Genomic DNA, 17,067 nt, shown 5'->3' on the forward strand with positions numbered 1-17,067 from the left:
TAGATTAAAAGGGTAAGATTGACATTAGCTAAGTATTTTTAATTAAAATCTCTTAATTTTCTCATCTCTCTCTCTCTCATTTATGAAAATCAACTAATTAAATATTAAGTTATCAAAATAAAGTGTAAGTTAAATAGTAATAGTAATTTATTTAATTTTCCTATTCGTATAAAATGAAATAAAAATAAATAATTCCCAAAGAACCAATTCCACTAACTGACTTATATATAGATCATGAAATTCAAATTTTTTTTTGCAACATTATTGGAGATGATAATATATATATATATATATATATATATATATATATATATATAGAGAGAGAGAGAGAGAGAGAGTTAGGATCCTGTAAAAAAGGCCCAAAGTGTGAGAAAGGTAAGAAAGAATCTCAACCATTAGAGCTTTTGATCTAATGGTTGAGATCAATAGGGACCAAAATGTAAAATATTTTTCTTAATTTGGACTGAATTGAAAATTATAGGGGTAATAAAGTCTTTATATCCATTCAAAATAGGTAACTGTAATCAAAATCCCTGCAATTTCGATCTCTCTCTCCAATCGCACGACCAGAGCTCTCTCTCTTCAAATTCGATCATTATCTCATGGAAGCCATCAAAGAATCTGGTGTACAGATGAGCAGTATCGTAAGGCTATCATCTTTATCTTCTTTTTCTTCTTCATTGCTGGGTGAACTTGGAAGGATTAATACAAAGCCACGTAGAGTATTTTTGGTTCATGCATCTTTGGAAATGGGCATCCACATTTATCAAAATGCAAAAAGCTTAGGGATGATGGAAATGGGCTGGTCTGGTCGTGCGACGCTTGGTGGTGCGGCGGTGGTGGGTGTCGGGTCGGTTATCTTTTATGAATGGTGTTATTTTTTACTGAATGGTGTTATTTTTTACTGAATGGTGTTATTCTTTTCTGAATGGTGTAATTTTGTTTCTGAATGGTGTTATTTTCTTTTTCTGAATGGTGTTATATTTATTTACTGAATGGCGTTATATTCTTGTACTGAATGGTGTTATATTATTTACTGAATGGTGTTATTTTGTTTACTGAATGATGTTATTTTTTGTTTACTGGATGGTGTTTTTTGTTTCTGAATGGTGTTATTTTGTTTCTGAATGGTGTTATTTTTTGTTTACTGAATGGTGTTATATCTTGTACTGAATGGTGTTATTTTGTGTACTGAATGGTGTTATATTTTTTGTTTACTGAATGGTGTTATATTATTTTGTAAAAACACCATGAATTGAACTATGAATTTTTTTTTTAAAACACCATGTCATGAACATGCTCTGATTCTGTGAATGATGCAAAAAAAAAAAAATTAAAATGAATGATGTTATGGACGGTTATAATTCCTTAAATCAAGGATTTTCTCTCTCCAAATCCTTAAATCAAGGATTACCATATTTGAATTTGTTAATGCATTTACAATCATACCCTTTTCAATTAATTTAGATTTAATGGTTGAGATTCTTTCTTACCTTTCTCACACTTTTGGTCTTTTTTACAATAACTCCACCCTATATATATATATATAGGGGACCGCTAGAATGAGAACCACCCCGAGTTGTAAGAACCGCGAGAACCACACCATCCGGGTCGCCGTTTACCACGATTTTTTTTTACAACTAGATGTGTGTATTATAAACACATCCGTAAAAAAAAAAATTTTAAACGCCGTGCCCGATGGAGTAGTTTTTTACACCACAAGTTTGGTGTTTTTATATTTTTTCTTTTTTCTTTTTTTTACACCAAACTTGTGGTGTAAAAAACTACCCCCTCGGGCGCGGCGTTTAAATTTTTTTTTACGGATGTGTTTATAATACACACATCTAGTTGTAAAAAAAAATCGTGGTAAACGACGACCCGGATGGTGTGGTTCTCGCGGTTCTTACAACTCGGGGTGGTTCTCATTTTAGCGCAATTCTATATATATATATAGGGTAGGGATATGGTAAAAAGTGTCTAAAATGTAAGAAGGGTAAGAAGTGTTTTAAACCATTGGATATTTGATCTAATGGTTGAGATCAATATGGTATAAAAATGTAAATTGTGTTTTAATTAGAGGGACTTTATGTAAAATTGAAGGGCAATAGTGTCTTTTTCAATGTTTGAAATATGGTAACCATATCATACATGACCAAAAAACTCCTACATTCACTCCTTTTTCCTTAAATATCGGAATTAATGATTCACCTTAATTGTAGGAGGTCTTTGGTTGAATATTCGTCATACATTATCATAAAGAGAACTGTAATCAGGTTCATGGCATGGTGTTTTAAAACAACTGGATAAATTGACTATGATTCAAGTCATGGTGTTTTATCTGGAGATATTGTTCATGGCGTGGTGTTTTAAACATCTATGATTTAACTCATGGTGTTTTATCTGGAGACATTGTTCATGGCGTGGTGTTTTAAACATCTATGATTCAAAGTCATGGTGTTTTATCTGGAGACATTATTCATGGCGTGGTGTTTTAAACATCTATGATTCAAGTCATGGTGTTTATCAATACACAACTTTCCCAGAACATCTATGATTCAAGTCATGGTATTTTATAAATACAAAATATTCCTAGATTTTAAAACACCATGACTATGATTCAAGTCATGGTGTTTTATCTGGAATCCAAAAAACATTGTAAATCATCAAACAAACAGACAAACAGACGATTCAAGTCATGGTGTTTTATCTGGAATTCGAGTCAGATAAAACACCATGACTTGAATCATAGTCAATGTCTCCAGATGTTTAAAACACCACGCCATGAACAATGTCTCCTGATAAAACACCATGACTTGAATCATATTCAATGTCTACAGATGTTTAAAACACCACGCCATGAATAATGTATCCAGATGTTTAAAACACCACGTCATGAACAATATATGATTAAAAGATGTTGCGATTAAAAGATGATGAAGAAGATAAAAGAATCAGATGTATAATGTTTCCTAAAATTTCTCCTAATTCAAAATTCGATTCATCCCTATAAAAACTCATCGCAAGTTTTTTTTTTTTTTTTTTTTTTTTTTTTTTTTTTTGCAGTTATCTTTGAAATCAATTAAATGATAAGAAAGTCAAATTACTAATATACCATTTTGAATTAATTAGGATAAAGGACACTTGTCACTCCCAAATTATTTCTCACACTTCTTACAAAAGTCCCACTTTGTACAGGATCCTCTACCTATATATATATATATATATATATATATATATATATATATATATGTATATATATATAGGGAGCCGCTAGAATGAGAACAACCTCGAGTTGTAAGAACCGCGAGAACTACACCCCACGGAGGGGCGTTCGCCGCGATTTTTTTTTACAAGTAGATGTGTGCATTATAAACACGGCCGTAAAAAATCACGGCGAACGCCCCTCCGTGGGGTGTAGTTTTTTACACCTCAAGTTTGGTGAAAAAAAAAGAAAAAAGAAAAAAAAATTAAAAAACACCAAACTTGAGGTGTAAAAAACTACACCCCACGGAGGGGCGTTCGCCGTGATTTTTTACGGCCGTGTTTATAATGCACACATCTACTTGTAAAAAAAAATCGCGCCGAACGCCCCTCCGTGGGGTGTAGTTCTCGCGGTTCTTACAACTCGAGGTGGTTCTCATTCTAGCGGTCCCCTATATATATATATATATATATATATATATATATATGTTTTAAAAAATTAACTTCTTAGTAAACAAAATAAGAATGATAAAATATACAAGTACGACGGGAAATAAATGTAAACGCAAAAATACCTGATGTTACATATATATGCATATGCATATTACGAATTTACATACATGTGACTTGTTTGGTTTTCATAATTTTTATATGAATCTAATCGTGTGCATGCATAATAAGCTATGTTGTTAATATACACATATGTAACCATTTCTGAATATAATACACAGTTGTATAAAAGTCTGTACACATGGGTATAAATTAACAGCTGTGTATCTTATATAAACTGATAGTTAGCGAGACTGTACACATGTGTATAAAGTAACATTTGCATGTCTTGTATAAACTGATACTAGCGAGACTATACACATGCGTATAAACTAACATCTGTGTATCTTGTATTAAAGGAAACTAGCGAGATTTTAGGGATTTTGATTATATTGATTAAAAATGCATTTTACAAATGACGAAAATATCCTTATGTTAATTATTTTAAAGGGAAGTTATAACATTATTATTACAATCTTGCCATTGTTTAAAAATCTCTATATGATGTAATCCAATGGCCCAGATTAGTTCACACAGTTCACTCTCAACCTAGTGTTCACTCTAGAACCCTACCCTTATATATAGGATTAGGTTCAAGAGTGAACACTAGTGTATTTGCGAACTGAGTGAACAAATCCTGGCCATTGATTTACACACATGTATGGCTAGGATTTCATCATCAAATTATAAAATACACTAGTGTATTTCATCATCAAAACCTGGCCATTGATTTACACACGTGTATAGCCAGGATTAGTTCGCCCAGTTCGCAAATACACTAATGTTCACTCTAGAACCTCACCCTACATATATATATATATATATATATATATATATATATATATATATATGGGAATGTTCATTTGAGAAGAAAATTAAATTAAGAAGAAAAAGAACAAAAGGTACAAATGTAAAACATTAAATACTTTTTCTCTCAACTCATTTATTATTATCATCTTTTACTAATTAATTAGTAATTGTTAGGGATGGATTTTCATAACTTATGGATCACGAATCCTCAAGTACAGCCAGGATCACGGATCCTCAGTTCAGTTTGAATTAAGGATCCTCAGAAGATGCTGCAGGAATAAGGATCCAGGATCCTCATTATTATCCTTATACTAACAATTGTTTCCATTATATTTGAACTCGTTTTGCAGGAGTATTCGAGTAGGACTTGGTCTTGCCGAGATTCCAAGGGAATACGCCTTCTAATTCTGCATGTGCATGGCCTTCATGACCGTTGTGGAGATCGTGGGAAGCTAGCATCTTTTTCGGATTGTTAGTTTGTTAGCTTATTTCTATTTTTATAAGGGGATAACAAGCTTGAATAGATAGAACAATTAGCAACACACACACTCTCGAGAACTCTCTGCAAACTCATTAGCGATTACACACTTTTTCCACACTAGTGATCCTTGTAACAAGCTTGTTGTCATCCCGATTTATATACATTATTGTTTAATATACTTGGTGATCGGTAGTTTTCATCACCCGAGGTTTTTTGTGCTGGAGATCATACATTGATCAAGGGCTTTTTCCTCATATAAATCCTTGTGTCCAACATTCATTTCATTTATACATTGTTCATACATTTGTTCATTTTTTCAAGCATCACACCTCACAAAATCAGATTTGGTTGCAATATCCTTGTGTGATTTTTTGACCAAAACAGTTTGGCGCCCACCGTGGGGCAATCGGTGCTTCATTTCTGAGAAATTTTGTTCATTTCATTCATTTCGGTTCATTACCTTCAACCACATGGCTTCTCAAGCGAAGAACACTTCAAGCTCCATGTCGGCGATCACCTCTTCATAGGGCATTCCACCTTTGCCACATGTTCCTTCTGGATCCCAGAAGAATGCTGATAATGTTGCGAAGAAACAAACCCCCGTTTTCTCAAAACCAACTTCTGTTGTTTCTTTCGGCCCTACTAACTGTTAGGGGAGGATTTTCTAATAGCCCGTGATCCTCACTTGTTATCCTATTAGTGATCCTTACTTCTGTGACAGATAGTGATCCTCAGACGTGCTTTAGGATCAGGATCATGGATCACCCTGAGGATCCTTATACTAACGATTGTTCTCTTTGAATTTCGTATTGTTTTGCAGGAGTTACAAGTTGGACCTGGTCTTAGCAACGTTACTATGGAATATTCCACGGCTATTTCGCACACGTTTGACTGAGAAGGGACGTTGTGGAGAACGTGGGAGCATGGCACGAATTTCGGATAGTTTGTTAGCGTAGTTAACTTCTATTTTTAAAGGGGTAACGAGCTAGTAGTTAGAACACTTGGCTAATTTCAGCTATACACACTCGTACAATTGCACTCTCAAGCATACAACAGAACACTTAACAGTTTTCACACATTCTTGCACGATATACCGTAGTGATCCTTGTGCCTAACTCGTTACCATCCGAAGTTGTAAACATTTGTTGGTTAATTTGAACTTGGTGATCGGTAGTTTCCATCACCCGAGGTTTTTTATGCCGGAGATCATTCATTGATCAAGGGTTTTTTCCTCGTACAAATCTTTGTGTCAATTGTGCAAATTGCATCTAAGTGATCCTTATCATTGTACCTCATTTCAAGCATCATACCCCGTAACTAAGAGTTTGGTTGCATTATCCTCATCAGATTTTTTACCAAAACAGTTTGGCGCCCACCGTGGGGCCATTGGTGCTTCATTCCTAGGAAGTTTTTCTGTTTGTGATCATTCCGGTTCATTGCATTCAAGTATATGGCTTCATCATCAAAGAATACTTCCACTGCAATGTCTGTGGTCAATTCATCTCAGGGCATTCCACCTTTGCCTCCACCACCTGCTGGATCTCAGAAAAATGCTGAGAAGAAACCAACTCCCATTTTCTCAAAACCTCCAACTTCTTCTGCTTCTTATACTCCTACTACTGGTGACATGTTTACTTTGATTTTGCAGATGAAGGAACATATATAACAGCAGGATAAGTGTTTTGGTCAAAAATTACCTAAGCAATTTAGTGATCAAATTAGTTAAGTGAGGTAGTGTGCTGGAAAGTGTTGCTGAAAATGTGCTTGTTAAGTTGTTTATAAAATCAGTGTTCAGGATTCGGCTCAAGATATTGAGCTGTATTATTGATCAAACAATGAGCAAAAAGTAAAGTAAATAACACGAGATGTACAAGGAAAGCCCTTGATCAATCTAGATCGCCAGCATAAACCCTCGGGAGCTGACAATCGCAGCTGCCTTGTTCTTCTTATTGCTTCCAAAATTAGGATACAGTGCAGGATGTGGTGCGGATCGACTAAGTGTTAGAATGTGATCTGAGTACAAGTGTAGTGATTGCTGTGAGCTAGAGAGCAAGAGTGTATGGAAGTGTTCGTGTAAAAAAGTGTGTGCCTTAAACTGATCCACCACATCCATTTATAGTAAAGATAATATAACAAACTATCCTAAACTCCCGGGATCCAACGAATATTCCCACTTGAACGTTGAGGACCAAGTCTTTCGGCTTCAACGGCTTCCTCATAACAAATTCGCCCGAGTCTTTAGGAGAAGAAGTCCTGATGACCGTTAGTAGCTTATAACCATTAACCTGCACGTGTTTAATTTACTCAACCTCAGGATATCGCCCGGGATGTTAGCAATATCCTCGTCCAGCATCCTAGTCATAAATAAACAATTACAAGCGGGATATTAGTCAGGATATGTATACTCAGAAAATGACCCATAACAATTGTCCCCAAAATATATCGGTTGGTATACCAATCCAACGGATATATTTTAAAGCTTATCTCGTGAATCGAGGCAATTAATACGATTGGACATGCGAAGTGACAATGTGCAACTTCCCACGCGTTTTTTACTCGAGGGCTATCCATTTAGCCCCTATATCTTCTCTCTTTTCATTTGATAAACCATCATCTCCACCGGAATCTTCAGGTAAATTCCTTTCTCTCCTTCTTCTTCGTTTCTTTCTTCTCCACGGAAATCCCTTATGGCTAGCGGAACTAGATCCCATACGGGCGACTCGATTCCAACCTTCGAAGCCCAAAACCTTCTAAAAGAACCCGAGAAAGAGGTCTGCTCCTTCGACAACGTTGACATTGCTGCCTTGCAAGCTTCCGGTGCTTTCCCTGTTGGTACAGTCATCCGTCCCTTCGACAGAGAAGTCCGATCGGATTTTTCTTCCAACGAATGGGTGTGCTTCTTGGCCTACCCTTTCTCCATCGGACTCCGGTACCCTTTCCTGGCTTTTATCTCCCGTTTCTTTGAACTAACTGGTCTCAGTTATGCCCAAACCATGCCCATCGTTTGGCGCGTACTGGTGACTCTGGACCAGATCAGATCTCGATTTATCCCCAACCTTTGTATTGAAGACCTCCCGATGGCTTACCGTCTTCGTTCTCATGGCAACAGTCGTTTTCTTCTTTTCTCAACCTCCAAAAACCCTCTTGTTCTTAGAGCCACAAAGAATGAGGAAAATGGCAACGAAAGTTCTTTTTTGTAAAAAGGGATTCCATCACTGGAGGTTTTGATCTTCCAGTGAAGTGGTTAACTTCTGGTAGGATTTAGGGTTTTAGGAATATCCCCAACCGTATCTTAAAGCTATATCCTGAACTGACATCTCTATTTCTTGTGCAGCAAATTTCAAAGATTTAGCACCTCCAAGCGCTGAATCAGATTCAAGAATCAAAAGCATTTATCAACTTCCAGAAAGCGAGAGAACTTTTTCTCTGTCATTTGCAAGTTCAAGCCAAAGATCCAGCTCCGACATGTCTGGTAAACACATTAGTACATAACAAACAAATAACTTATGAATATTCAAGAGTTAAACGTTTTCCCCTTTTATGCAGCCCCAGTCAAAGCTCCAGAGGTCTTCGACCTTGACGAATTGGATAGCTACTCTGCTCCCATCCCGATAAAGAAAGAGCCAAGCCCTAAGGCTCCCACGTCTTCCAAACCCAGCAGCTCGAAAGCCGTCACCACTCCCAAGCCTCCTCCAACCACCAGGACCCGTGCTTCCAGTGCTCGGAAGAGGAAAGAAACAGATTCCCCGGCTGTCTCTGAGGCCTTTCCATATGAAAACTATGGATTCAATGAAGCCAGCGGGTTTATGACTTCATTCCTCAATCAGGTAAAAATCCTTATCTGGTATCCTGCACATGTATGTTAATTATTATCCTGGATATTTTACACATATGTTGATACCTGTACTTTTGGTTGTAGGGTCTGGAACGTCTCATGTTCCTTTACGAGGATGCGTGCGGGCTTAACAAAATGTTGGAGATCAAGCTCAAGAAAGCTGAAGAAACCATCGCCGATCAAGGGATGATTGCCGCTGCCAAGTCTAAGCATTAAGAAGACAAATTCAAGGCAATGGCCTAGGAGCACCAAGCCGCTATACGCAAGGCCAATGAGGACGCCCAAGCCAAGCTGGATGCTGCTCATCTTCAATACCAGCAGGATATGACCTCTTACCGGGATGGCCTTAAAGGATCTGTTGTTGTTTCCCTTCTCCAAGCCAGGTTAAGGATGGCCTATGAAGCCGAGGCCTTGGGCTTTGAATGCCCTTCCTGGAATGTCAAGGCTTGGGAAACGAAACTAGCGGATCTCAAGGGCACCCCTGTTGAACGTCCTGCAAAGCATGCTGGTGGGGATCCTCCCAAGGCGACGGATGCGGCGGCCGAGGCTGGTGGTGATGCTGAGAAGAATCCCGAGGGTGATGCTGGTGCAGGTGCTGACGAAGCGATGGTTGAAGAGGGTGCTGCCCCTTGAAAGCAGCGAAGTGGGCGATGATGGATGTTTATGCCTAGGCCGGAGCCCACTTTTTTTTAATTTGATGGTTGTGGTTGCCTGAACAATTTACTTTTCCTGCTTTTGAACAATTTACATTTCCTGCACTTAGACAATATGATGACCAAAGGTGGAGGGATCCTGAGTTTCAGGACGAAGCCCTTGGTTATCAGTTAGTATAGTTTATTTTGAACAATATAACAGTTGAAGGTGGATGGGTCCCGGTTTGAGACGAAACCTTCAATCTGTTAAGTAAATCTAGTTAAGAACTTATCGTGCTTTTGGTGGATGGGCCTCGGTTTGAGGTGAAACCAAAAGCACAACTTTTGACCTGTTAATAACAAAACTATCTTTTCACTCGTTTTCTGTTACTTTGCATTACTTGGTGTAACCCTTAGCTTTGCAAAGAATTTCATACTGTTATCTCACAAAATATCCTGATTAGTATCCTCAGCAATATACTGTAAACTTTTTATTAGATAGAACTTACAAACACCACTTCAGCTTCGTAGAAAGTTTTTTGATGAATAACCACTTTTAAATGATCAAAATCCCAAACTATTACTAGTTTCAAACATCCTAATCAATTATTCTGAAAAAGACTTTGAGAATATATCAGGATATTTGTCCTTTTTATAAAACATAATGTCATTAAAGTCCGCAAAGGAAAGATCATACCAGAAATAGGATATAAACCTATTACCAAACTTCAATCCCTTTGCAATTCTTCCCATAAAGATGTCCCCTGTGCAAGGTACTTAGTGCATTAGTTCCAAATCCTATCTCTTTAGCTTTTGCACCACCACCTTAATGGGAATGTCCCCTGCGTACAATGCCTTCAAATACTTTAGAAATCTTCTGAATGTTAGTTTTCATCGTTTAGGCAATTTTTCATGTTCCAGGGGCAAAACCCAAAGGTGTACTGGAGATAAAATCCTTATATCCTGGGGAAAATCCCAAATTTTCATGCGCTACAGGCGGGAGTGTATAAAATCCAAGACTTAGAAAGGTGAAAACCTTTAAACCTTAGAGAGTATGAAAATACCCTTTCGTGAGAGAGGGTGATCAATCCTCATATACCTTTAGGATTCAGGATATAGCCAATAGTGACGAAATTGTCAGCCACTTTTACATGGACTGGTCCCGCCACCTTGAACTATCCCCGAATAACTTGCGCTCCAGGCGGGGTGTTTAAACCCAATTCGGAAGAAAGGTGAATACCTTTAAACCTGTGAAGGGATCAGTATCCCTTAAACGTGAGAGAGGGGGCCAATCCTCTAGTCTTTCGAGTTATCCTGAGCACATATCCTGGAGCTACATCCTGAAACATATCTTGCAAAACAATTGTAAACTAAGGTGGGTGTTAGCTTGGCTAACACCCCTCCGATGCTTAAGTCAGTATTGGGTTTCAAAGAATAAATTAAACCAAACATATTTAAAAAAGGTAGAATTCATACCATCCTGAGTTAGAAATTAAATTCTAAACTCACTTGAAATAGAGCTTGAGGTGTATAGCATTCCAGGACCTTGGTAGCATATCCCCCTCCATATTCTTGAGTCTGTATGCTCCTTTCCCTGCTTCTGATTCAATCTCGTATGGTCCTTCCCATTTTGGGGCTAGCTTGCCATCGGCAGGATTGGTAGTATTCTGAAAAGCCTTTCTTAGTACCCAATCTCCAACCTTAAACCTTCTGGTCCTAATGTTCTTGTTATATGCCCTGGATATTCTCTGTTGATATGCTGCCATCCTTAGCCTTGCCGCATCTCTTTTCTCATCTATAGTGTCTAACTCTTGACACAAGGCTTCAGGATTCTGCTCAGGATCACTCAGGGTTGATCTTACAGTGGGTATTGTCATTTCTGTCGGGATTACTGCCTCTGCTCCAAATACTAAGGAAAATGGAGTTTGCCCAGTAGCATTCTTCACAGTTGTCCTGTCAGCCCATAGGACAAATGGTAGTTCTTCTGCCCATCTTCCCTTCTTAGCCCCAAGTCTCTTTTTCAGATTGTTGACAATTATCTTGTTTGATGATTCTGCCTGCCCATTCGCTTGAGGATGTACTGGAGTAGATGTTATCATTTTGATCCCCCAACTCTTGCAGAAATCAGTGGTCCTCTTGCTTATAAACTGGGACCCATTATCACAAATGATTTCAGATGGTACCCCGAACCTGGTCAGGATATTCCTTTTTATGAAGGACACTACTTCTTGGTCTCCAACTTGGACAAAGGCTTCAGCTTCAACCCATTTAGAGAAATAATCCGTCATTGCTAGCATAAAGACTTTTCCTCCCGGGGCCTTTGGTAATTTTCCTACTATATCCATCCCCCACTTCATAAATGGCCAAGGGGAAACAATAGGATATAACGGTTCAGCAGGCTGATACAATATGTTACTATGTCTTTGGCATGCATCACATCTTCGAGCATACCCTGTGGCATCTTTTCTCATTGTTGGCCAATAATATCCTGTCCTTAATACTTTCGAAAATAATGACCTGCCCCCAGTGTGGTTACCACAATCCCCTTCATTTATATCCCGAAGTACTTCTTTGGCTTCACTATCCTCCAAGCATCTCAAGTATGGTCCTGCAAGAGATTTCTTATATAAAATATTATTTATAATAGTGAATCGTGATACCTTCATCCTAAATGCTTTAGGATTTTCATCTTCGGGGATATGTCCTTCCTTTAGATTTCTCATAATTGGAGCTGTCCAGGACTTAGGATCCCTTTCAGGATACATCATTCCAGGATCTTGAATACTAGCTACTCCCTTATGCTGAGGATCCGTCGCAGGATACAGGATATGTAATATCGGTATCGGGGTCCCTTCTGGTATCCTGATTGATGATCCCAAGTTTGCCAATGCGTCTACTTCGGCGTTATCCTCTCTTGGTACCTGTTCAAGTGTAAAAGTGTAAAAATATCAAAATATCCTGCTAATTTTTTAAGAATACCGAGGTATTTAATTAGTTTCTCACCCTTGACTGCATAGAATCCATTAAAATGATTAGTAATTAACAAGGAATCAACATATACTTGCAAATTCTTGATATTCATATTCTTAGCCAATTCTAATCCTGCGATTAAAGCTTCATATTCTGCCTCATTGTTAGTAGCAGGGAATTCACATCTGACAGCCTGGGGTATTATGTCCCCCTGTGGCGATTTTAGTAGTATACCTAAACCTACACCCCTTACATTAGATGCACCATCATTATATAATATCCAGGATTTTAAGTTCTCTCCTAGTTGTTGCACTTCTAGGTCTACTTCATTTTGAATATCACTACTGAAATCAGCCACAAAGTCTGCTAGAGCCTGAGACTTTATTGCATTTCTAGGTTCATATACTAAATCATAGGCACTTAATTTTACCGACCACTTAGCCATTCTACCCGACATCTCCGGTTTCCTAAGCACATTCTTAATAGGATAATTAGTTTTAACATGAATCCTATGTGTTTCAAAATAATGTCTAAGCTTTGTTGATGCCATTACTAGAGCCAATATTAGTTTTTCTAGGTGAGAATATCTAGTTTCAGCATTTAACAAACTTTTGCTAACACAATAAACAGGATACTGCTGACCTTCATGATCCTTTACGAGTACCGCACTTACTGCATTCCCTGATACTGCAAGATACAGGGATAATGGTTCACCATCTTCAGGCTTCATCAATAGAGGCGCGGTTGAGAGATACTGCTTCAAATCCCGTAGGGCTGCTTCATGCTTCTCGCCCCATTCAAATTTCTTATTCTTTTTCAGGATATCATAGAATTCTTTACACTTTTCCGAGGATCTTGAAATGAACCTATTCAGGGCTGCCACACGTCCTGTTAACCGCTGAACATCTTTCATGTTCGAGGGTGATTTTATATTCAAGATAGCTTTAATCTGCTCCGGGCTCGCCTCTATCCCTCTTTTTGTCACCATGTATCCAAGAAACTTTCCTGCCCCCACTCCGAAATGGCATTTAGCAGGATTCAGCTTCATGTTGTATTGATCTAGGATATCAAATGCTCCCTTGATATCCTGGAGGTGATCCTCAGCCTTTTTAGATTTCACCACTATATCATCGATATACACTTCCATGGTGTCCCCCAGTTTGTCTTTGAACATCATGTTCACCAATCTCTGGTACGTCGCACCTGCATTTTTTAAACCAAAAGGCATAGCAGTATAACAGTAAATACCTGTTGGTGTCATGAAAGAAGTATCCTCCTGGTCTGAAGGTTCCATTTGAATCTGCTGGAATCTTGAGGATGCATCCATGAAGGTTAACATTTCGTGGCCGGCAGTGGCGTCCACTATCGAGTCTATATGAGGCAGAGGGAATGGGTCTTTTGGACAAGCTTTGTTCAGGTCTATGTAGTCTACACAGACTCTCCACTTCCCATTCTTCTTTTGAACCACTACCACATTTGCTAGCCATCTAGGGAATTTGACTTCTCTAATCATTCTAGACATCAATAATCTTTCAACTTCCTCTTGGATAATTGCATTCCGTTCAGGGGTGAATTTCCTTCTCTTTTGTTGTATAGGCTTGTATGACCTGTCAATTCCAAGCTTGTGAGTAATAATGTCTTTTGATATACCTGTCATATCCTCATGCTTCCATGCGAATGTAGACATCCTGCATTTCAGAAAGTTAGTTAATTGTTCTTCAATATCCTGAGGGATATTGGTTCCTACAAGCACCGAGATATCAGGATTATCCTGGTCCAGGATTACTCTTTTCACATCCTGCTCCGAAGTCTCCACGATATCCTGGGCCCGCATCTTTAATTGCTATGCTGGACTTGGTTTGGCCGAGGATTTCATTGAGGATGAGTAACATTCTTTTGCTTCTTGCTGATCACTATCGATTTTGACAACTCCCCAAGGGGTAGGGATCTTAATGCATTGGTGATATGTTGATGGAACGGCCTTCATATCGTGAATCCACGGTCTTCCGAGGATGATGTTATAGCAGGATAGAGAATCCATCACACAGAAACGTTGCATCTTGTTGACTCCTTCGACATATACGGGCAGCTTTATCTCTCCCACTGTGTTCCTAGCTTCTCCACTGAAACCAACGAGCACAGTAGACTTTGAAGTGATATCCATCGGAGATACATTCATTCTCTTCAGAGTCTCCAGTTGGATTATGTTGACGGAACTGCCGTTATCAACCAGTATCCTGCGTACAAAATGGTTAGCCACATATAACGTTATTACCAGAGCATCATGGTGAGGATCCTGGACAGTATCCCTGTCATCAGCGTCAAATGTGATCATTTTGTCAGTTGTGAGGGTAGTCATCTTGATAGGTTTGTCTCCCCTCTCAGCCTTAGCTTCTTTTGCATGTCTCTTTGACGCTGAATACGAAGTCCCACAAATATCGGATCCTCCCGAAATAAAGTTGATTATCTTGGCATCCGGGGGAGGTGAGGCCGCTTGCTCAGGATCCTTTTCAGTATCCTGTCCTTTGTTCTTTTTTCTGCCCAAGATATCTTTTAGATATCCCTTGCTTAGAAGATAGCTTATTTCCTTCCTCAAAGCAATGCAATCCTCCATAACATGTCCAAAATCCTCATGGAAGGCACACCATTTGGATTTATCCTTCCAATCAGCTTTTTGTTGATTCTTCCGAGGCCACCTGGCTTTATCTCCCAGACCCTGCATAGCATACATTAGTTCAGGTATATTAACAGAAAAACAATATTCAGATAATTCAGGATATTCCTCAGGATCCTCGTCTTCAACAGCATTCACTCTCTTATTATCATTTCTGCCATATGGCTTGGAGCGATATGGCTTATATGAGGACTCTGATTTCCTGTTAGTCGATTCGTACGATGAGGATGCATTCATCCTCTCTTGCATTTTCTTGTCATCCTCCAATCTAATATATCCCAGAGGCCTGTTACGAGCCTCATCAAGATTCCTGCAGGGATTCATTACAAGATCCTGATAAAACTGAGAGTCCTTTTGCAACCCCATCTTAAAGGCTTGCACAGCTGTTGCAACATCAAGATGTGGGATATCTAAGGATTCTCGACTGAATTTGTTCACATAATCCCTCAAGGATTCCTGAGGTCCTTGAGTTACCCTGTAAAGATCACTGGTTAGTTTTTCAAAACTCCGACTGCAAGAAAATTGACTATTAAATAAATTGACTAAGTGGGCAAATGATGTAATCGAATGCGGAGGAACATTTAACAGCCATTTCAAGGCTGATCCTGTCAAAGTAGAACCGAAACCCTTGCACAGGCAAGCTTCCTTGAGATCCGGAGGGATAGGGTTGATCTCCATCCTTTCCCTATACTGGGCAATATGCTCTTCAGGATCCGTGGTTCCGTCGTAAAGCTTCATATTCGGAGTCTGAAATCTTTTCGGGATTTCAGCATCACATATAGGATGCACGAACCGAGATATCTTGTGGCTATCTTGGGATACTTCAGGAATTGGCTGCACCACTCCAGGTACACTGGATATCATATCCTTTAATTTCTGAAGCTCCCTGGATAATTCTGACGTTACAGTTGTATCCTGCAAAGATCCAACACTGTTAGTGGTAATAGTATTATTATTATTAGATACGTTACCAGTCGGAGGATTCTGCCCATATCCCGAAACATATCCTGAGCTCCTCACGGTAGACATCCTAACTGAGGAGGGTATTTCAGGAGTAGGATTCTGAGGGAGGCTGGGCACAATATTCCCCCTATTATCCTCAGTAAACACGGCTGAACTAAAGTTCAAAGCTCTGGGCTGTAATGGAGTGACGATATCCTCAGCAGGTCTGCTCGAGCCGGACTTCAGGAGTTGTATCTCCCTTAACAGCATCTGGTTTGTTTCTTGTTGCTGCCTCATTTGTTCCTGCACACTCCCAAATAAGGTTAGGATTTCATCATTAGAAGCCAAAATCGGAGCAGATCCCTGAACAGTCCGGGTAGGGATCACGTCCTGAGGTTGCGAAGAAGATTGCATCCTTGGAGGAGGTGGTGGAAGCACTGGACCAGTAGTAGCAGAAGCCATAGCAGACACAGTAGAGGAACTCATGTTTGATCTTGAGGCCATTATGGACAATGTGGTAAAAAGTTTTGAAAACAGAAAACTGATTAGCGATTTGATAAAGATTTTTAGTAAAGAGAGCACCACTTGCCCCACGGTGGGCGCCAAATTGTTTTGGTCAAAAATTACCTAAGGAATTTAGTGATCAAATTAGTTAAGTGAGGTAGTGTGCTGGAAAGTGTTGCTGAAAATGTGCTTGTTAAGTTGTTTATAAAATCAGTGTTCAGGATACGGCTCAAGATATTGAGCTGTATTATTGATCAAACAATGAGCAAAAAGTAAAGTAAATAACACGAGATGTACGAGGAAAGCCCTTGATCAATCTAGATCGCCGGCATAAAACCTCGGGAGCTGACAATCGCAGCTGCCTTGTTCTTCTTATTGCTTCCAAAATTAGGATACAGTGCAGGATGTGGCGCGGATCGACTAAGTGTTACAATGTGATCTGAGTACAAGTGTAGTGATTGCTGTGAGC

This window comes from Helianthus annuus, chromosome 1, assembly GCF_002127325.2.
Source record: "Helianthus annuus cultivar XRQ/B chromosome 1, HanXRQr2.0-SUNRISE, whole genome shotgun sequence".
Taxonomy (NCBI): domain Eukaryota; kingdom Viridiplantae; phylum Streptophyta; class Magnoliopsida; order Asterales; family Asteraceae; genus Helianthus; species Helianthus annuus.